Genomic DNA, 22,585 nt, shown 5'->3' with positions numbered 1-22,585 from the left:
AATCTGTTCTTTAGTGATGTTGATTGAGGGATAAATATTGACCAGGACACTGCCCTGCTCTTGGAAATAGTGCCACGGGATCGTTTACATTCACCTGAGAGAGCAGACAGGGTGTCGGTTTAAAGTCTCATCTGAAAGACAGCACCTCCGACAGTGCAGCTCTCCTTCAGCATTGCATTGGAGTGTCAGCGTAGATGTTGTGCTCAAGTCTCTGGAGTGGGACTTGAACCCTCAACCTTCTGACTCAGAGGCGAGTGTGCTACCCACTGAGCCATGGCCGACACGCCGAGGTTGTGAAATGTGCTATATCAATTCAAGTCTTTTTATGAAAAGTCCACAGTTCAAACTATTGCCTCATCTCGACTAATGAAGGGAGTCGATGACAGTCAGTGGCTCACTTCTCTGAAAAAATGTCAGAGGGCTGATGTGACCAGTGAGGTTGGGAGAGGTGGAAGGGCAACCTGAGCAGTGAGCTGTCTGCCGGTTGTGACCTTTCTGTTGTTGCAGCACACCACTCCATCAATGACCCACCAAAGATCGTTATAAAATATGGGCATGGATGTTTAAAACGCCACAGAAGACATTCAAAATTACAATCTCCCACTGATATTTGTAAGCAAAACGGACCAAAACTCCTGGAATGCATCCTAGGATGCTGAGGGAAGTAAAGGTGGAAATTGCAGAGGCTGTGGCCATAATCTTCCAATCCTCCTTGGATACAGTGCGGGCGGGCGGGGGGGGGGGGAGGAAGAACTGGAGAATTGCAAATGTTACACCCTTGTTCAAAAAAAGGTGTAAAGATTAACCCAGTCAGTTTAACCTCGGTAATGGGGAAGCTTTTAAATACGATAATCTGGGACAAAATTGTCACTTGGACAAATGTGGATTAATTAAGGAAAGCCAGTACGGATTTGATAAAGGTAAATAGGGTTTCCTACATTACAACAGTGACTATACGCCAAAAAGTACTTCATTGGCTGTAAAGCGCTTTGTGACGTCTGGTGGTTGTGAAAGGCACTATATAAATAGGAGGAGGAGGAAGGAAGGCCAGGTCTGTACAGTCACCTGAGAACTCACTTTTAGAGTGGAAGCAAGTCTTCTTCGATTTTGAGGGACTGCCTATGATGATGATATAAATATGTCTGTCTTTCTTTTAACCAACTTGATTTGAGTTTTTTGATGCGGTAACAGAGGGTTGATGAGGGCAATGTGGTTGACGTGGTGTACATGGATTTCCAAAAGGCATTCGACAAAATGCCACATAATAGGCTTGCCAGCAAAGTTGAAGCCCATGGAATAATAGGGACAGTGGCAGCATGGATACGGAATTGGCTCAGTGACAGGAAACAGAGAGTAGTGGTGAACAGTTGTTTTTCGGACTGGAGGAAGGTATACCTTTTTGGAGGAAGGTGTTCCCAAGGGCTCGGTACTAGGACCACTGCTTTTCTTGATATAAAATGACTTGGATGTGGGTGTACTGGGCACAATTTCAAAATTTGCAGATGACACAAAACTTGGAAGTATAGTAAACAGTGAGGAAGAGAGTGATAGACTTCAAGAGAGCATAGACAGGCTGGTGGAATGGGCGGACATGTGACAGATTAAATTTAACGCAGAAAAATGCTAAGTCATACATTTTGCTAGAAAGAATGAGGAGAGGCTATGTAAACTAAAAAAGGATACAATCCTAAAAGGGATGCATGAACAGAGAGACCTGGGAGTATATGTGCACAAATCATTGAAGGTGGCAGGGCAGGTTGGGAAAGCAGTCAAAAAAGCTTACGGAATCCTGAGCTTCATGAATAAAGGTATATAGAGTACAAAAGCGTTAAAATTATGATGAACCTGTTTAAACACTAGTTCGGCCTCAACTGGAGTATTGTGACCAATTCTGGGCACCGCACTTTAGGAAGGATGTGAAGGCCTTAGAGTGGGCGCAGAAAAGATTTACGAGAATGGTTCCAGGGATGAGGGACTTCAGTTACGTGGATAGACTGGAGAAGCTGGGGCTGTTCGCCTTGGAGCAGAGAAGATTGAGAGGAGATTTGATAGTGTTCAAAATCATGAGGGGTCTGGACAAAGCAGATAGAGAGAAACTGTTCCCATTGGCGGAAGGGTGAAGAATCAGAGGACACAGATTTAAGATGATTGGCAAAGGAACCAAAGGTGACATGAAACCTTTTTACGCAGCGAGTGGTTAAGATCTGGAATGCAGTGCCTGAAAGGGTGGTGGAGGCCAATTCAATCGTGGCTTTCAAAAGGGAATTGGACAAGTACCTGAAAAAAAAATTGCAGGGTTACAGGGAAAGAGTATGGGAGTGGGACTAGCTGAGGCCAGCACAGACTCAATGGGCCGAATGACCTTCCATGCTGTAACCATTCTATGATTCTACAGCTACACCTACCTTGCTGTGTGAAAATAGTGCACATTTATAAATGAATTTCCCATGACGGTTGTGGGAGACTATCCCTTTCAGAAGCAAGAATAGCTATTACATACAATTTTCGCAGCATTTAATTTCATTCAAATTCCAAGGCATGGGAAGTTTGAAAGTTAACACTTACTAAAAGTCTTCGAAAGTGAACTATGCATTTTCTACACACAAGCATTTTGATAGCACAGGCGTGGGGGCACAATTCTTACAGCAAAATTATGACTACATTTTAGATCATGAATAGGCCTAAAGAAAGGTTCCGTTAGACTGAGAAGCATTGTAAAAACAATAATGAATGCTTTGTTTCACTCAACCAGCTACGCTTTTGACTAGATGTAAAATCAAGAGAAACAGATAGTAATGCCAAGCAGATTAAAATAATATGGTTTTAATTGAACATATTTCACAATTTAGGCTGATGTGGCCTATCCAACCCCTCCCCTCATTTTTAGGATTACATTATAAGTTTTTCTAGAAACATATCAGCAGTCACTTCCTCTTTGGCAACGTTGGTAGGTCCAACACAAGAAAAGAACGTTACGAATAGGTGCCCTGATTGTTGTCTGGAAACCAAACAAGCAACAAAAGTCCTGGGTTCAATCCCCATGCTGTGTTGAGTTAACTGATCTCAGTTGGGGCACCGTTGGGACATGAAAATGGTCCTCACCATCCCTACTGTCTGCAAAGAGAGAAATATAATCTCACACTCACACTCACACAGCCCAGGCAGCCCTAAAGGAAAGTGTGTAGTGCAAACATCAGTGGAGAGAGCATCAGACTTGGCCGTGATGCCACTTTGTCCAAATAATCTCAACACTCACCATCAAATATGAAGCATGGTCACATTGCAAGTTACCAGAGGCAATTGTACCCCGAATTGGGTCACATCTTTAAAAGTGGAGGCGCAAAAGGTGAATGTCTTTTTAAAAAAAAGTGTATGTGCATCGATTGTAGAAGGACCAACCGTTTTGTATAATCTTGAAAACAATTACAATTGCAAATTAGAAAGTGATGACTTCTTTGCTTAACAAGACTAAATGAAGCCATTCCTCCATAGTCGACAGCAGACCCACATGGTCACCTTATCATTGTGGAGTAGCACAATCTGTATTGTGTGATTGGTGCCATTCTAGGCAAGTGTGTAAAACAGTTAAATTAAGGTTGTGATCTTCAAAGCTGGATTTCACTGTGGAAAGGGAGACTGGAGTTGGGCCTTACGGAGGATGGCTAGGACATGGGTTTACACTTGCAATTTTATTGATGTGATTTAAAGGAAGGTGCCAAACAGAGGGGGATGTACTTGTAATCGGAGTTGGGCAGCGGAGGAATTATCAGCAACTCATGGCCACTTGATGGAGAATTTCAAAATGCCCAACTGGCTGTTTTCTTGCTTTAAAGAAGTGAGAAAAGGCTGAATCTTGGCTTAATTGGAATTTTTAACATATTGAAATAAACCTAAAAATATTACTTCTAGCATGATCCTACGTAATAGATGATACACACAAAAAGGGGGGTGGGACTAATTGAACAGCTCTTTTAAAGAGCTGGCACAGCATGATGGGCCGAATGGCCTTCTTCAGTGGTGTGCGTGTGTACAATATATTTAAAAAATACACGTTGTTACCTCTCGACTTGACTATTCCAATTCATTTCTGGCTGGCCTCCCACATTCTACCCTATGTAAACTTGGAGGTTATCCAAAACTCAGTGCGAGTTAGGACACGGGCTGCCGAGCCCCGCTCACCCATCACCCCTGTGCTCGCTGACTTACATTGGCTCCCAGTTAAGCGACACCTCGATTTCAAAATTCTCATCCTGGTTTACAAATCCCTCCCTATTTCTGTAATCTCCTTCAGCCTCACAACCCCCAGAGATGTCTGCGCTCCTCTAATTCTGCCCTCCTGAGCATCCCTAATTATAATCACTCAATCATTGGTAGCTGTGTCTTCAGCTGCCTGGGCCCCAAGCTCTGGAACTCCCTCCCTAAACCTCTCCGTCTCTCTTTACTCCTTTAAGACGCTCCTTAAAACCTACCTCTTTGACAAAGCTTTTCATCATCTGCCCTAATTTCTTCTTATGTGGCTCAGTGTCAAATTTATTTATTTTGTCTTATAACACTGCTGTGAAGCGCCTTGGGATGTTTTACTACGTTAAAGGCGCTATATAAATACAAGTTGTTGTTGAATATACATGATATCTGAATACAGCGGTTTGAAAACACATAGCCACACAGCTATACAGGCCTGAAGGTGTAGAGATTATTTGGCTAAGCAGACTCTGGTGCGGCTGGAGAACTGAAAGACAAGGTTTAGGGTACATTAAACTTACTATGCAAGTGTGATGCGGACTTTCATGATTGCCCCATTTAACATATCTCAGTTTATTCACATTATGTAACTCACAGTGGTGCAAGTATGGTATGCACCACTCAATGACGGTTGGCTCAAGAAATTAGCTATTACTGCGTGCAACATCATACTGTTCCTTTGTCCACATTTCTTCTCTCACTGTTTCTCGGTATGATTAACCTTTCACCTGTTCAAAATGGGTTACACAGTGAGTTCTCTCTCACCCATCCTAAGACTTTGTGGAATGAACACTTCAAACCAGTGGCCACCAGACCACCATGGAAAACTGATTGAACCAGACACACACGTCACAGCACAAATATTTGAAGTGTCAGCAAATACCAGAATCCCACAGAAAAGCACAGAGACAGGCAATCTCTATTGATACATTACTCTCATTCTGGGTTCATGGACATGGGAGATAGAAAAACAGCTAGTGCCAAGATTCATTCGCTATACCATTTTTCTTAAAAAGGGACAGGCCATCCCAATCAGAATGTTTGGACAAGTTGGTGCGTGTCACTAAACACAATATATGGAGCCTATTTCCTCACTTTTGGGGGTGGGGGGGGGGGGAGGGGGCGGCGGGGGGGGGAATATCCTCTCCTCCAAATTTTACCCCTCCTCTCCTGAAACCAGGACTCAGGCTGGGGTGTGATGTCTGGCACACCTCAGAGACCATTCTCCATGTGTGAGCCTAAACAGAAGCAATGGCAGTCTTTACAACCATGAAACGGGAGTCACAGGCCAAGACCAATACTGTCTTCACAATACATCTCTCTAAACATTCACACCTTCCAGCAGGAATTGATGGATAATCCCATGTCAACAGAATGGCACTACAGCACAGGAACGTTGAGAACAGGAGCAGGCCATTGAACCCCTCGAGCCTACTCCACCGTTCAATTAGATCATGGCTGATCTGTATCTCAAGATGCCATCATAGTTAAAGAAACTTAGTCAATGGAAATGTCCAAAGTATTAACTTTGTTTTGGTCAAATTGAACCTTGAAGACAGTTTGACTGCTTCAGATCGTCTTAATATTGCCATGGTGATTATTAAAGTGTATCAAGTTCATATGCCATTGATAAATTACTGAGGATATAAAAATCTCAAGGAAAATTATTCTCATCATTTCGTGGGACATTTTTCCATAACAATGAATGGAAATATTTTGGTTCCAACAATATAGTCAGTGAAGCTGATGATCTACCAGCAGTCTACAAGGAGAGCTGTTGCCAAGGTGATTAGGTTATAAGTCCAACCTTTCTGAATACCCCTAGCTGATATACAAGCTGCTGATGCAGGAAACCTGTACAAGTCCATAATAGAACACGGACAATCTGGACTCTATTCCAATTTTCCTGGTGCCTATGTGGGTGATAATCTCTTCCTGCCCACATGCACGGATTACGATAATTTGGGCAGGGCAATTAAATTGCCAACTCACTCAGGAATTTAGCGGTTTTTCAAATCAGCAGTAATCAGGGCCAAAAGAAGTCTTCCATTTAGCTATCAAGTTTCCTCCGTGGCCTCACCCCTCCCCATCTCTAACCTCCAGCCCAACAACCGAGAGCTCGACGTTCTTCCAACTCAGGCCTCTTATACATCCCCCGATTTCCTTCATCCCACCATTGATGACCATGCCTTCAGCCGTCTAGGCCCCAAGCTTTGGAATTCCCCCACCCCGCAAACCTCTCCACCTCTCTCTCCCCTTGAAGACACTCCTTAAAACCTACCTCTTTGACCAAGTGTTTGGTCACCTGTCCTAATGTCTCCTTCTTTGGCTCGGTGTTAATTTTTCTCTCATTACACTCCTGTGAAGCGCCTTGGGACATTTTACTACATTAAAGGCGCTAAATAAATGCCAGTTGTTGTCAGCTTTATATTTCAAATCTGACCCGTCTCCTTTCTGGCAATGATATTCTTTATTTTGGGCATTAAGGCCCTAGAATCCAGTAGATATTAGTGGAAAAATAGCTGCAATGGGCATCATTGCTCTTTTGAGCTACTGGTAAGGAAGCCATGTTGGCAGGAGGGTGGTGCCTATCAGAGGCTAAGTGCTTTCCCAAGGGAGGGAGAATGTTACACACCTGCTACTGGGAGCAGGTTACCTGCCCTCCCTCCCTCCCTGCTGGGAATCATATTTGCTATTGGGCAAGGAGAGCAAGTAGAAAATAAAACAAAAAAAGGAATGTACCATAAACAATGCAGCATCATGTTTAGGGAATGTTTATTATTTTGAACTCAGTTCTTGGAAATCACTGACAAAACTTGCGAAGCGTTTATTCTATAGAACAGGCTTGATTTGGTGAAGTGCAGATTATTTTTATCTGCTGTATTTTCAGTTATAAAGGAATTGTCACTTTTAGAAAAGTCCCTGAGCATACTCAACGGGTACATACATTACAGGGAGGAAGACGAGTTGGGCACGATTTTAATCTCTAAGAATGTCACACACAATTTTGACTATTTTCAAATGCACGACCCGAAGACAAATTTTTGGCAATAATTTAACGTGAGGATACTGGCCCTTTAATTTTTTTTTAAACTGCTGACTGGAAGTAGGTTTTGTACTATAGACTCATGTATCCATGGGGAATTGGGTTATGACTTATCACCCTCGCAGTTCATTTAATTTTTAGCCGATAATGACGATCAGAGAACAGGAACATTTGATCTGTTGGGATTCAGACTCTGAAAATAAAAGGTTAGTGTTCAGCATTTCCCATTACTGGTAGTTAGAAGCCTGATACTTTCTGCTGGAACTGGAGTTTGCCTGGGTAGTATCAGGAGAAAGGTGATTTCACCTGTTCATTCAGTTATACTAGCCTTGAGCCATTCTAATAGAGTGCCACACCCTCCAGAAATGGAATTTGAAAAGAGGAATAAAATAACCCCCATAAAACCCACAGTGCTGTAATAAATAAGTGCACCAACATAATCTTAAAACTAGTTATAGATTACATCAGAGTGCTATAAATCACGCCCATTTCATTCTTGCAGTTTATTGACATTATCTGCAGATATGCACAGGTTGATAGAGATGTGCAACAGTGTAGAACACAGGGGGGGCAGAAACTGCACTCCACCCCAAACATTCTTATTGACCTTCCAGATCATAGATCAAATTACAATGTCAGTTCTCCACCCCCGAAATGCTTAATCATTTCACTCTTTTGCAATCTCATTGTTTAGCAATTCCAATTGCACCATAACAAACTCAAATTTACACAATGCCATTTAGTATGCAGTTTTAATATGCACATTTTGAAATAAATGGTTATTCTCCGCCCCAATCCATGGGGTGAAGAATAGCGTGAAATTGGCCACTTTAAATTTTTATATTAGTCCGAAGTGTTTGGGGCGTCTGAAAGGCGGAAGTGGGTTGGGAGCGGGACAGAAGGCGGGCGGTGTTGTCAGCACCATGCTAACGCATAGCAACGTTCCCTCCCCTTCAGTTAAAGGGGAGGGCCACTGCGAGCTCTGTAGCCACTTTAGTGGCGCCCACTGGGCCACCAGGGAGGGTTTCGGCCGACAATTAAAATAAAATGGGTGCAGTGCACCCTCCCCTTTGAGAGCAGATACGCTGCCCAGCCACTGGCAGCTTCCTGCTGAAAAAAGCTGTCGGGGGCACTGACTGGCGGCCACACCACTCCTGCAGGGCAATTTCCCTCGCGGGGCGGAAAGGGGTCGGCCCGTTCCCATTTCCGCCGCTCTCGGCCCGGGGGCAATTTCGGATGGGTCGGCCCATCTGCCTGCCCCCAGTTGGAAAGTCCTTACTGCCCCATTTGTAATGGACCTTAAGGAGGGGGCAATTTCAGCATTATGCCATTCATTTGTTCCTCCTCCCCCCTCGCAGCCATGGCTCTGTGGAAGCACTCTTGTCTCCAAATCCCATTTCAGAGTCTTCAAAACATAGGCCGAAATTTAACCTTTGCGTCAGGTTGGGAGTATACTTACAGTGTAGCGGGTCCAAAATGTGACGTTCTGAGCAACGTGCTTCTCAGAGCGATTCACTTAATGACCCCAATTGAAAGAGTCATGCGTGCTTCCCGGCCCTATTAAATGGTGCGGGCCTGATGACATCATCAGTGACTCGTTTAAAGCAGCCTTGCACTCAACTCACTTTACGGTTTTCAGAGGAGGGTGGAAGGGGTGAAAGAAAGGCCATAGGGGAGATGAAACTTTTCAAACATGGATAGCCAAAGGCTAAGTGGGCTGCACCCCAGTTCCCATGTTCTGCCTTGCATACTTTTGTGGAGCACACAGGGAGGTCTTCTTCCCTGATGACAGGCAAAGGAGACTTCCACAAACAACAAAGAGAGCCTAGCTGGATACTGCTGAGGAGGTCAGCAGCAGGGATATGGTGAGGAGAACCTGGATCCAGTGCAGGAAAAACTTCAATGATCTTAAGAGGTCAGTAAAGGTGGGTGCAATGCCACATTCCCCCTCATCCTGATGTGCACATCAACACATCCTCATCACTCTGCCTTCCCAAGCCTACACCTGCACATCATTACTCACACCAACGTAACTTGCACATCCACCCATCCCTCTCTCTATCTACATCCCTGTCTGACTGGCCACTCCTCACACTCATCTTCATCCTAATGCAATCATATAAAGTCACACCTCAGAAGGAGGCCATTTGGAATCGGCACCCTACTCCTTCATAGTCACCCTCTACAGATGTAACCCATCCATTGAGCTGTTCTTTGGCAGGTTACTAAGTGCAGTATGAGAGGGGATCCAGGGCGATTTGCCCTATGCTTCATTCAGTTGGTGGCACTCCCACTTCAGATTCAGGACATTGTAGGTTCACGACTTGAGTTCCTAATGTGGATTGACACTTCGATGCAGTGTTGAGGGAGTGCTGTATGGTTGGATGTGCCGTACTTTGGATGAGATGCTAAACCAAAGCTCTGCATATTGAGGTGGATTAAAGAGCGGGGAATTCTTCTGGCCAACAATTCCCCCTCAAACAACACCACCAAAAACAGATCAACTGGTCATTCATCTCGTAGCTGTTTGTGGCATCTTGCTGTGCACAAATTGGCTGCTGTGTTTGCCTCAAGAAAGCAAGCAATTTGTGTGAAGCACTTTGACATGCTTCTCAGATACATGGTAAAGTGCTAAGTACATGTTTTTTTCTTTGTCTTATGTTCCATGCTTCTCTGGAGGGAAATACCTAGTTAATAGAATCATAGACATTTACGGCACAGAAGGAGGCCATTCAGCCTATTGTGTCCATACCAGGTAAAAAAGAGCCATCCAACCTATTCTCACTTTCCAGCTCTTGGTCCGTAGCCCTGTAGGTTACGGCACTTCGAGTGCACATCCAAGTATTTTTAAATGCGATGAGGGTTTCTGCCTCTACCACTCTTTCAGGCAGTGAGTTCCAGAACACCACCACCCTCTGGGTGAAAGAAATTCTCCTCAACTCCGCTCTAATCCTTCTACCAATTACTTTAAATCTATGTCCCTTGGTTATTGACCCCTCTGCTAAGGGAAATAGGTCTTTCCTGTCCACTCTATCTAGGCCCCTCATAATTTTATACACCTCAATTAAATTTCCTCTCAGTCTCCTCTGTTCCAAAGAAAACAACCCCAGCCTATCCAATCTTTCCTCATAGCTAAAATTCTCTAGTCCTGGCAACATCCTCGTGAATCTCCTCTGTACCCTCTCTAGTGCAATCACATCTTTCCTGTAATGTGGTGAGCATAACTGTACACAGTTCTCTAACTGTGGCCTAACTAGTGTGTTATACAGTTCAAGCATAACCTCTTTGCTCTTATATTCTATGTCTCGGCTAATAATGGAAAGCATCCCATATGCCTTCTTAACCACCTTATCTCTGGATTGAATTCCATTTGCCACTTTTCTGCCCACCTGACCAGTCCATTGAGATCTTCCTGCAGTCTACAGCTTTCTATCATCTGCAAACTTTACTTAATCATGCCCTCTACATTGAAGTCGAAGGGGCCGAAATTCGCTTTATGAAGCTGGCCGTTAGCACCAATGCTAGGTGGCTAATGGGCAGCAAAGGCCTACCTCCGATGGTAAGTAGGGTCGACGCCTCAACCTAAATTCAGTCAGCTCTTTGGCAGAGGCGCCAAGAGGCATCGCTACGCCGGCTAACACCACCCGTGTGGTGACATCATCCAGCATACAATGTCTTTGTCGCGACAGTTGCTTTGTACGGCTGTCGTAACAGGAGGTGGACGTACAGCCCAGAAAAAGTGGTAGTTAAAGAGCGGATCTTGGGCGGAATCGCCCAGAAAGGAAGGTAAATTTTTCTCTATTTATTTCTGCATGTTTTCATTAGTTTTAAGAGTGGGGAAGTGTGTGTGTGGAACAGAGACGTTTCAGTTCTTTTTTTTTCTTACCATTTTTTTTCTAGCATGGCGGCAGAGGGCGAGTGTGCAATGCCACTTTTTAGCGCTGCTCTCTCATCTTTGGTGTGAAAACTGAATTAAGACTTTGAAGCTGCGCCTAACACCCGACGCTAAAAATCAGCATTCAGGCATTAACACCGTCTCAAAAACGGCCATAATGTATTTTGAGCCCTAAATCATTGATATATACACCACAAAAAATATGGATCTAGTACTGGACATTGCAAAACACCTTCGGAAACAGCCTTCCAGTTACAAAAACACCCGTCGACCGTCACCCGTTGCTTTCCGTCACTGAGCCAATTTTGGATCCACTTTCCCTTGGATTCCATGGGCTTTTACTTTTGTAACCAATCTGCCATGTTGGACCTTGTCAAAAGCCTTGCAGACTACATCAAATGAGCTAGCTACCCTCATCGACGCTCTTTGTTACCTCCTCAAAAAATTCCATCAAGTTAGTTCAATGAAATGTGGTGGAGATGAAGATGTTGAGCATCAATCCTCATCCAGCCTCTCCATAACACACAGGGCCTCAGAGCTCCAAAATATAGGCCTAAATCTTGCTGGAGTGGGGAATCTCGCTATGTCAGCCTCTGAGTAAGAGGTTGTGGGTTCAAGTCCCACTCCAGAGACTTGTGCACAAAAAGAAAATCTAGGCTGACACTCAGTGCAACGCTCCCTCAGCACTGCACTGTCAGAGGCAATGTCTTTCGGATGAGACGTTAAACCGAGATCTCTCTCAAGTGGACGTAAAAGATCCCATGGCACTATTTTGAAGAAGAGCAGGGGAGGTGTCCTGGGGCCAATATTTATCCCTCAATCAACATTAAAAAAAAACGATTATCCTATCATATTGCTGTTTGTGGGAGCTTGCTGTGCGCAAAATTGGCAGCCGTGTTTCCTACATTACAACAGTGACTACACGTCAAAAGTACTTCATTGACTGTAAAGTGCTTTGAGATATACGGTGGTCGTGAAAGGCGCTATATAAATGCAAGTCTTTCTTTGCATGCGTCATTGGTTAGCTTTTTTTTTACTGCTCCCTTCAGCTTGATAATTTTTTGCCCTGTAACTTGCTGGAAGTGGGAGCTGATAACGGCAAGGTGTGAGCAACGGGGCATCTGGGACCTTGGTGAACAATGGGACCAACAGCATTTCCTTAACCAGTGGGATTTAAGGATTGAGAAAAAAAGAGACAGAGGGTGAATTAGAGTCAAATCAGGTACAGAAAGAGAAATAGAGGGAAAGAAAGATTGGATTAAGAGAGCGAGAAAAAGAGAGACAGAAAGGATAAAGAAAGCAAAAAATTAAAAATTTGGCATTTAAAAAAAATTTTAAGAACAATTTACTGCATATAGTAATTAAATTGAACAGCTTAAATTGTTCCCTTTCTGGGTGGGAGAGATTGATTGGTATTGCATTAACAGTTATCATGTTAATTACGAGCCCTAACTTCCTGCAGCGAGTTTAATGGGTTATTCATGCGCACATCCAGCAGGTTCTGAAGGAAAACAGGGAGGCTGCGGGAGAGATGCCGTGTGTACGAGGCAAACGGTGGAATGCCGTAAATTCAACTAGCAAGTTTGGCAATTCACAACTCACGACATAATTCTTCCTTGCCTGAATGTGCAAACCGGCCAGCACATTCAGAATCTTTCCAGCAAGATTTGGTCCATTGTGTCATCACCACACGATTTCAAGCTACTTCTAATGAGACAATAAGCTTTCACATCTTTTTCCGCACAGAACTAGGACACTTTTACTGTGCACCCCCATGGTTAATAATTATTGAATAGTATTTTATGGAAAGCACCTACTTTTAGTAATCATGAAGGAAACTCAGCAGCCAAAGGCTGGCTGGGCTGCTGATTCTATGCATTGTTTCGTTTCTTGGAACTAATTGAATTGTTTCACTTTATCAGTAAAATATCTAGTCATTAGTGATTATTATAAATACATTCACCTCCTGGAGTTTTTTAAAAAAAGAGAGAATATTAAAGAGAAAAAAGTACAATTACTTCGCTGTAAGCAAAAAGGCCTCTTGAAGTGGGAAAGCACATTTCGCAAAGCTGCTGCGGACAGTTGCTGTAGCAACAAGCACACCCCTTGGAAGAAAATGAAAGTACAACCGCAATGTGGTTTTCTCCATTTGAACCGCTGTGCTTTTTAGGATTCAGATACTATTACTACAATGGAACAATCCAGCATTTCCAAAACCTTTTGACAGTACTTGGCTGCAACCATGGCAACAGAAAATGGATGATATAAAGCAGCCAGTATCGCTAGATTGATTCATCAGGCACGTTTACTGCTAGCAGTAACCTTTTTTTCTGTTCTGTGAAGAATCAGTACAGACGTGTTGCCCACCATCAGTTTGCGATATGATTGAGTGTTGCTGTCCAACTCCAGTGTTTCCCCAGGCACTCTGGAGCACAGGTATATAAACCCAGCCCCAACTCCCTTTACCTCCAACTACTCGACTAGCTGCGTGCTTTGACGGCCAACAAGCTTTTCAAGCAACATGCAAACAGCAGAAAACGTGCTGCGAAAATACACTCACAGTCACTAATCCACATACCTTGCAACAAGTGGACCTTGGCACGTGTGTCCCTGGAGCGCAAAGGAAAGCAACTGTCTCGCTTGTTTCACTCAGCAGTAAAGTCAGCCACTGCTGAGGGAAGACGGACTCCACCCAGGGGCTGGGCTTGGAGGAGAAATGTGTTCTCAGCTGACGTCTCTCCCCACTGCATGTCACTTCCTTTTCCAAGCTCTGATTTAGCGTGGAGTGTAAAAAGTCCACGCACAGGCATCTTCCACCCCCTCAATTGGAGTTCAGGACTGGAACATCGGGTCCTTCATTGAAACATCTGTGAACTCTTGTCAAAACAAGTCATCCTCGTTTCAGGGACTGCCTATGATGATTGTGTGTCTGTTCTCAATGATTCATTCTTCCCCTACCTCCCCCTTGGACATGTGTTTTTTTTCCCTTCACCATAGCCCCTGCAAACAGAAGGCAGCTCTGTGGACTCAGTTTCATGTGTTTATCAACTTGCGGTTCATTTCTTCACTCTCCTGCCCGTCTATTCCTCCACATAAAAAAACATTCTGTAAAGTTATACTGCCTCTGTGACCATGCGACTTCTCCATTCCTCGCTTTGATGACAGAGCGCACCCTTGCACTAATCAATTAAAACAAACTTCAAGCAAGTCACGCCAGAAGCTGGAGGTGGAAGGTGGGAGAAGTTGCAGAGGTCAGCCACTCAATCATATCATAGGCCGTCCCTCGGAATCGAGGAAGACTTGTTTCCACTCTTAAAATGAGTCCTTAGGTGGCTGAACAGTCCCTGTCACAGGTGGGACAGACAGTCGTTGAGTGAAAGGGTGGGTGGGACTGGTTTACCGCTCAATACCACTGCAGCAGAATCATTTCAAAGTCCCCTCCCCTCTTGTGAAGGGGCCGATTAGGCTGGAGGCCCAAGTGGGCCCCCACTTCTGCTAGCTGGGGTGCTGGTATGCCTCCTTTCACCTGGTAAATCCAAACCCAGAGCTGAGGAAGCTCCTGGCCTATGAGTCCCCACCTCCGGTCATGGCCCCTGTGACCTAGGGGAGCATGCTTGGGTTGTCTGATCATGCACAAATCTATTATTTCAGTAGAGTTGTCTTTTCTGTCTATTTTTTTGCTTTGTGCACTCACGTATAATATGTTAAACAGCAGACCTTATCATACAGACAGGTTGCAGCCCGGAAATTGGCACGGTCCCGGCCTGCAAGACCACCAGCAGGCCGGGGCCCTTGGAGGGAGCAGCGTGCGGCAGCATACCACTGCAGGGAGCAGCGCGTGCTGCTGCAGGAGGGCAACGGCTATGAAACATAGAAAAAAATGTAGAAAATAGGTGCAGGAGTAGGCCATTCGGCCCTTTGAGCCTGCACCACCATTCAATGAGTTCATGGCTGAACATGCAACTTCAGTACCCCATTCCTGCTTTCTCGCCATACCCCTTGATCCCCTTCTATCTCTGCCTCTATCCTGTCTATCCCTTTCATTATTTTAAATGTTTCTATAAGATCACCCCTCATCCTTCTGAACTCCAACAAGTAAGGACTACATCTAACTCCTTTTTGAATATATTTAGTGAATTGACCTCAACAACTTTCTGTGGTAGAGAATTCCACAGGTTCACAACTCTCTGGGTGAAGAAGTTTCTCCTCATCTCGGTCCTAAATGGCTTACCCCTTATCCTTAGACTGTGACCCCAACATTAATAAGAATTAGGAACAGGAGTAGACCATCTAGCCCCTCGAGCCTGCTCCACCACCCAACAAGATCACGGCTGATCTGGCTGTGGACTCAGCTCTACCTACCCGCCCGTTCCCCATAACCCTTAATTACCTTATTGGTTAAAAATCTATCTATCTGTGATTTGAATATATTCAATGAGCTAGCCTCAACTGCTTCCTTGGGCAGAGAATTCCACAGATTCACAACCCTCTGGGAGAAGAAATTCCTTCTCAACTCGGTTTTAAATTGGCTCCCCCGTATTTTGAGGCTGTGCCCCCTAGTTCTAGTCTCCCCGACCAGTGGAAACAACCTCTCTGCCTCTATCCTGTCTATCCCTTTCATTATTTTAAATGTTTCTATAAGATCACCCCTCATCCTTCTGAACTCCAACGAGTAAAGACCCAGTCTACTCAATCTATCATCATAAGGTAACCCCCTCATCTCCGGAATCAGCCTAGTGAATCGTCTCTGTACCCCTTCCAAAGCTAGTATATCCTTCCTTAAGTAAAGTGACCAAAACTGCACACAGTACTCCAGGTGCGGCCTCACCAATACTCTGTACAGTTGCAGCAGGACCTCCCTGCTTTTGTACTCCAACCCTCTCGCAATAAAGGCCAACATTCCATTCGCTTTCCTGATTACCTGCTGCACCAGCAAACTAACTTTTTGGGATTCATGCACAAGGACCCCCAGGTCCCTCTGCATTGCAGCATGTTGTAATTTCTCCCCATTCAAATAATATTCCCTTCTACTGTTTTTTTCCCCAAGGTGGATGACCTCACATTTTCCGACATTGTATTCCATCTGCCAAACCTTAGCCCATTTGCTTAACCTATCTAAATCTCTTTGCAGCCTCTCTGTGTCCTCTACACAACCCGCTTTCCCACTAATCTTTGTGTCATCTGCAAATTTTGTTACACTACACTCTGTCCCCTCTTCCAGGTCATCTATGTATATTATAAACAGTTGTGGTCCCAGCACCGATCCTTGTGGCACACCACTAACCACCGATTTCCAACCCAAAAAGGACCCATTTATCCCGACTCTCTGCTTTCTGTTAGCCAGCTAATTCTCTGTTCATGCTAATACATTTCCTCTGACTCCGCGTACCTTTATCTTCTGCAGTAACCTTTTGTGTGGCACCTTATCGAATGCCTTTTGGAAATCTAAATACACCACATCCATCGGTACACCTCTATCCACCATGCTCGTTATAAGTTCAGTTTGCTGATTGCAGTGCTGGCAGGCACAGCAGGAGGGGCAAAGGAACAGCAAGAGTCCCTAGAGAGAAGTGACTGGGGCCCAGACGAGGCGAGGGCCCAGGGGAGCACGGGCCAGCCCACACTACAATATGTGCGCGCGCTCGGTCTGTGCAGCAGAGCTGGTCTCCAGTTAGTCTTGAATAACCCTTGCCACTGGACCAAAACCTACCTCTGTCAAGCCCGTGTGGTGGCTGGTGTTAAAAAAATCCAAGCAGAGGCATCCTTCAGGATGTAGTTCGGGATCTGGAATATTAGGTCTTTCATTGAAACACCTATGAGCACATCCCTTTTTGGCGTGGAAGCAAGTCATCCTCGCTTCGAGGGACTGCCTATGATGATGTTAAACAGCAGGTAGTAAACTTGGGCAAGTATGTCATTCTGCGTGATTTATAACTGCTTTCAAATTACAGGAATGTTACAGATAACATCTTACCCTCAAGCCTCCTCCCATCATTAAAACCTTGACTTCCCTTTAGGGAGAATGTGAAAATGTGCATTTCGTGCTTTTCAAAAAATATTTAGAAGTACATTAATTAAAATAGTTTTGTTCTCATGCAATTCCTTTTATGTACACTTGTAAGTATTTCAAGTTGGTTTCACAGAGATCAGGGTAGCACGGTTCATTGGATCTTCGGTACCAGGGATGGTATGTGGTACAGCAAGCCTCCAGAGAAAAAGGAGAAAAAATGAATACCAAAAACCCCATAGGTCAGCCGTGGCTCAGTGGTAGCACTCTTGCCTCTGAATCAGAAGGTTATGGGTTCAAACCTCGTTTCAGAGACTTGAGCATAAAAATCTAGACTCACACTCCAGTGCAGTGCTGAGGGAGTGCTGCACTGTTGGAGTGCCGTCTTTCGGATGAGACGTTAAACCAGTTTGCTGTCAGGTGGACATAAAAGAACCCATGGCACTGTTTCAAGGAGCAGGGGAGTTCTCACTGGTGTAATGGCCAATATATATCCCTCAACCAACATCGCTAACAGATTATCTGGTCATTTTCACATTAGGGTTTGTGGGAGCTTGCTGTGTGCAAATTAGCTGCCGCGTTTCCTCCATTGCAACAGTGACTACGCTTCAAAAAGCACTTCATTGGCTGTAAAGTGCATTCGGATGTTCTGAATGAAAGAAAGAGTTACATTTATGGAGTTGCAATGTGGGAAACGCGGCAGCATATTTGTGCACAGCAAGCTCCCACAAATAGCAATGTGATAATGACCAGATAATCGCTTTTTGTTATGTTGATTGAGGGATAAATATTGGCCCTAGGACAACGGGGATAACTCCCCTGCTCTTCTTTGAAATAGTGTCATGGGATCTTTTACGTACACCAGAGAGGGCAGACGGGACCTCACTTTAACGCCTCACCTGAAAGACGGTTCATGAAAGGTCATCTGAGGTCATGAAAAGCAGCATTTCATTGCAAGTTTTTCTCATTTAGCACTAAAGCCACACAGATCAAAAGGTCCCAGGTTTCGAAAGAAGGAGAGGGTGGACCCTGTCGGGTGGTTCCCTGAGCGGACTGTCGAACTCGTTTGGCAGAACGTCTCATCGCCAGAGCTGTCACACAAGCACCAAGACGTAGCTTGGTTGGCGGTGAGGAGGGCCTTACCTGTCAGAGTGTTCATGCACAGCCGACATCTCAGCAGCACGGCACGGTGCCCCCCCCGAGTCGGCTGCGGGGCGTACGAGACTGTCACCCATCTCCTTCAGGATTGCGCCCTCGCAAGGCAGGTTTGGAAAGAGATGCAGTGGTTTACGTCGAGGTTCATCCCGAGCAGCTCCGTAACACAGGACTTTGTGCTCTACGGGCTGTTCCCAGGGACACACACCGAGACAGACATCACCTGCTGCTGGAGGGCCATCAACTCGCTCAAAGACGCTCTTTGGTCTTGCCGAAACTTGCTGGTCTTCCAGACCAAGGAGATGTCTATGTCTGCGTGTTGCAGACTGGCGCAATCCAAGATCCAGGATTACATGCTGAGGGACGCACTTAAAATTGGTGCAGTCGCCACAAAGGCACGGTGGGGAAGGGCCACAGTTTAAAGCCCTTCTGCCACGGTAAACCCGGGGGGGCAGGAATCAGTACAAAACTCCCCTCGGGCCGTACTTGTAACTTTTTTGTGTACATGGAGCATGTGGAAATGTATTTTTATCTAAGCTGATACCAAACGGTATTTGTGTGCCTTTTGATTAAAATGGAGTCCTGGCCCTTCCAGAACTTTCTGCATTTTAGCAGCCAGCTTATTTTAAACAGCTAAACCTGCTGTTAGATGACTGATGGTTATCAGACAGCTAGGAGACAAGTCATGCTGAGACAAGTAACCCCCCCATGGTGCTCTCCTATTGTCTACACTACAGGAGTTCCATGTCACCCCACCCTTATCTTCTAGCCATTATCTCTTTCCTTTACCTCATCCATTTGAAGCAAACAGGTAAACTGACCAGGAAATTGGATAATCCTGATACAATACAAGACAGGTGATAGCCCATTACCTATGACTCATGGAGTAATGGCCGTTTGGCTTTCTGATAACTCTGACAAAAGGAAATATCTTGACACCATTTCAGTACCAGGATATAGTAATTAACTCTTTATCTGTATTCACTGACTGTGAGACAGAGCAATACACAGGGAGAGGCCAGAACTTGGGTTTTACTGTATAAATATCTTGTGAAGCTGTACCATTGCGGAGGTGTTCATTTGGCCCTTGACTGAGTGAAACCTACCCCTTGCGAGCAAGTAAATTAAAAGGGAAACTTCCATCGGAGCTGTAAATGTCGGAGTCATTCTTTTCTGAGGTCGAGATTTCGACAGTTATTGGAGGTTCCACCGAGATGCATACTCTCTGTTCTGTGAGTAAAACGGATACAGGCATAGTGCCTCTCCAGTGAAAGGCTTCAGTGGCCAAACAAGGTGAGCCTTTGCTCACAAGAGGTTTTCTTCACTGTTGAATCGCAGATGTAATCTGTTGTCCACAGCTGAGGTACTGCATCTACAAGACTCGGCATTTAAAAGTTAAAGGTATTTTTTTTATAACCATTTCTTTCTCAGCTCGCCAGCAGAAGAGAACAGGTTCTGGAAAAAATCTCGAGACAGCCCGGGGAAGGTTTCAGTAGGTAAAAGAAAGCGCTAGTCGATCGAAAAGGGTTCCAGGTTCTTATGTGATAAGATTTTTATTGTTTTTAATTCGGAAGGGGTTCTTATGTGATAAGACTATTAAAAGAAAAGAAAAAAAGAAAGCGCTAATAATCGATCGAAGGTTCTTATGTGATAAGATTTTTATTGTTTTTAATTCGGAAGGGGTTCTTATGTGACAAGACTATTAAAAAAAAAGAGCGCAATCGATCAAAGAGTTTGGGTACGGAACCTTAAGTTTTATCAGCTGTTATTAGGATAAGTTAAGGACTCGGTCTGTAGTGGCGTACAACGCAGACTGAGAATTTGTTTAGAGGTTATGATTTGTGTACTCACGGGAATATTGTTTGTTGTCCTTGTATTACTGTTGGTTGCAATACCTTTGTGAGTCATTGCCATTAGAGAAACGGGAAGAGTCACTAGGGAAAATTGTGATTCGAAAAAAAAACCACAAGGATTGATTAAGAAAAGAAACAGTAACTGATTGATCAACTACGGTTGGTTCGTGCCAACATATCTCACACACCCAGACTGAGCCCGAATTAAGAGCCTTTTCAGGCCACGTAACGGCCAGGAGAAGTGGGCGTAGAGAACTCGGTTGGCCGAAAGGATTGTGAGATCAGAAACTGTGGGAAAATCTTAATCATCCAGAATGGGTGCCGGAGCAAGTTAAAACACCACAAAAGGCACACCAGCCTATGTCATGCTCCAGAATTGTGGTCAGTCTTCAATTGACCAAAGAAAAAAAAACCAGTAAAGTGGACTAAGGGTGAAAACAGGCCATTTCCACCTGATGGTTCATTTAATTTAGAGAGAACAACTTGTCTAGAGGAATGTCTTATAAACAGAGATCCAGGTTAAAAAAAAAAGGAAAGTAATAGAAAAGGCCTGGGTTCCGATTCTTCAAGCCCATGTAAAATTAACAGAGGAAGTAAATCAAATGAAAAAAAAAAGAGAACCTGATAGTGACTTATGAAAAAAAAATGAAGCTAGTAAAAGAAAAAGCTTTATTGAATGGAGAGAGACTTGTGAATGTCTTGTCTTTGAATGACAGTGCGTGAATGTCTTGTCTTTGAATGAGAGTGCTTCTGTCTTTTTTTCCTTGTGTCTGGAAACCTGTTTGGAAAAGTTGTGGAGCTGCCTGTTTGTTTTAGCTCCGCCCACTTTTTCAAACAAAGTGAAGTTTTTTTTTAACCCTTCATAGTGTTGTCCTGTATGTGGGAAGTTTAAGACATTTTAAGTTAGAAGCGCAGGTGTGGATTTATTCGGATGAGAGGTTACGGAGCTAGGAAATGCACAAAGAATAGGTTTGTTGAGACATGGTCCCGGTGGTTAAAAGTTGTGATGCCTTTTTTTTTTAAAAAAAGCCTTTGTGGGTCTCTCGAGGTGCAGGCTGGGGGAGTACACTCTCATTGTCCTTGGTGTAAAATCTTGGTACAAAAGCTTCTAACTCAGTAGGGGGAAATTTTTTTGGATAAAGAGTGGCAGTACAATAATTGAATTGGGATTTTGAGATATTTCAGGTGATCTCCTTGATCAACATTTTGAGTGTATTGGAAAAATCTTGGGTTTGGAGGCCTTTTAATAAGATTAGAAAACAAGTACTTTACATTCTGTGATCTGTGAATCACTATAAGCATAAATGAGAAGTCCGTGTAACACACAGATTTGTCCAGTTCAGAAGCCCACACAAATGGAGGTTTGTCCATGACCTACGAGTTGTGAATGAATCTACTATATTCTCACAATGCTTAAAGGATGTGGAATGAAGTATCCCGGAATGCTTTCCAGAACCTTAAGCAGTCCCTCACTTCAGCACCAGCCTTGGGATTACCAGATTACACTAAGCTATTCAACTTATTTGTGCATCACAAGTCGGGTTTTGCACAATCTGTTTTGACTCAGTTACATGGGGACAGGCAGCGACCGGTAGCGTATTTCAGTACCCAACTAGACCCAGTGGCACGCGGACTACCAGGATGTCTTCCTTCGTTGGCAGCAGCTTATTATGCTATGCAACAGGCTCAGACAATAACTCTAAATCATCAGACCATTTTATATATCCCACACTCTGTCGAGATTTTACTTACTAAATGTGCCACCCAACACCTAACCTCCGCAAGAACCACCAAATACGAGGTCGAACTGTTATCAAATCCGAACCTTGTCATCAAAAGATGTACTACCTTAAATCCAGCCACTCTACTCCCCACGGAAGACGACGGCGAACCCCATTCATGTGAAATGGTAACCGAATTAGTGACTAAACCACGTATCAATCTAACAGATGTACCAATGTGTAACCCTGAGCTAGTGTACTATGTTGACGGATCAGCCTTACGAAATGATAGGGGCCAACCTAGAGCGGCTTATGCAATTGTAACTCAGTTTAATGTTGTCGAAACAGCCTCTCTTCCAGACTCCTTTTCAGCCCAACAAGCCGAATTGTTTGCGTTAACTCGAGCCTGTATTCTGGCTGAAGGACACACAGTTAATATCTACACTGACTCCAGGTATGCTTTTGGGGTATCACATGACTATGGACAAATTTGGAAGATTCGCGGGTACCTGACTTCTTCAGGAACCCCTATCAAAAATGCAGAACAAGTGGAAAATCTCCTGCGAGCCATTCAATGCCCCTTAAAACTTGCCATTATCAAATGCCAAGCACATACAGGCCAGTCGAATGAGGTGGCACTTGGGAATGCCAGAGCTGATAATGCAG

The 22,585-nt window shown here is 44.3% G+C and overlaps 1 protein-coding gene across 4 annotated transcripts in view; it reads right to left on the bottom strand.

Moving 5' to 3' along the window:
- agpat4 (1-acylglycerol-3-phosphate O-acyltransferase 4 (lysophosphatidic acid acyltransferase, delta)) overlaps positions 1-22,585 on the bottom strand; it is a 306,351-nt gene that overhangs the window by 176,557 nt on the left and 107,209 nt on the right. Inside the window, exon 1 of one of the 4 annotated variants that reach the window (XM_070890157.1) lies at positions 13,762-13,909. The exons of the other annotated variants lie outside the window; for them this stretch is intronic. The gene's annotated coding sequence lies outside the window, so the exon portion shown is untranslated. Of the gene's footprint in view, positions 1-13,761; positions 13,910-22,585 lie in introns of those variants that run through there. 4 annotated transcript variants of the gene reach the window in all.

The sequence above is a fragment of the Pristiophorus japonicus genome, chromosome 9, assembly GCF_044704955.1.
Source record: "Pristiophorus japonicus isolate sPriJap1 chromosome 9, sPriJap1.hap1, whole genome shotgun sequence".
Lineage (NCBI taxonomy): Eukaryota > Metazoa > Chordata > Chondrichthyes > Pristiophoridae > Pristiophorus > Pristiophorus japonicus.
Note: the sequence above shows the minus strand (reverse complement) of the source record. Positions and strands in the feature narration are given on the sequence as shown.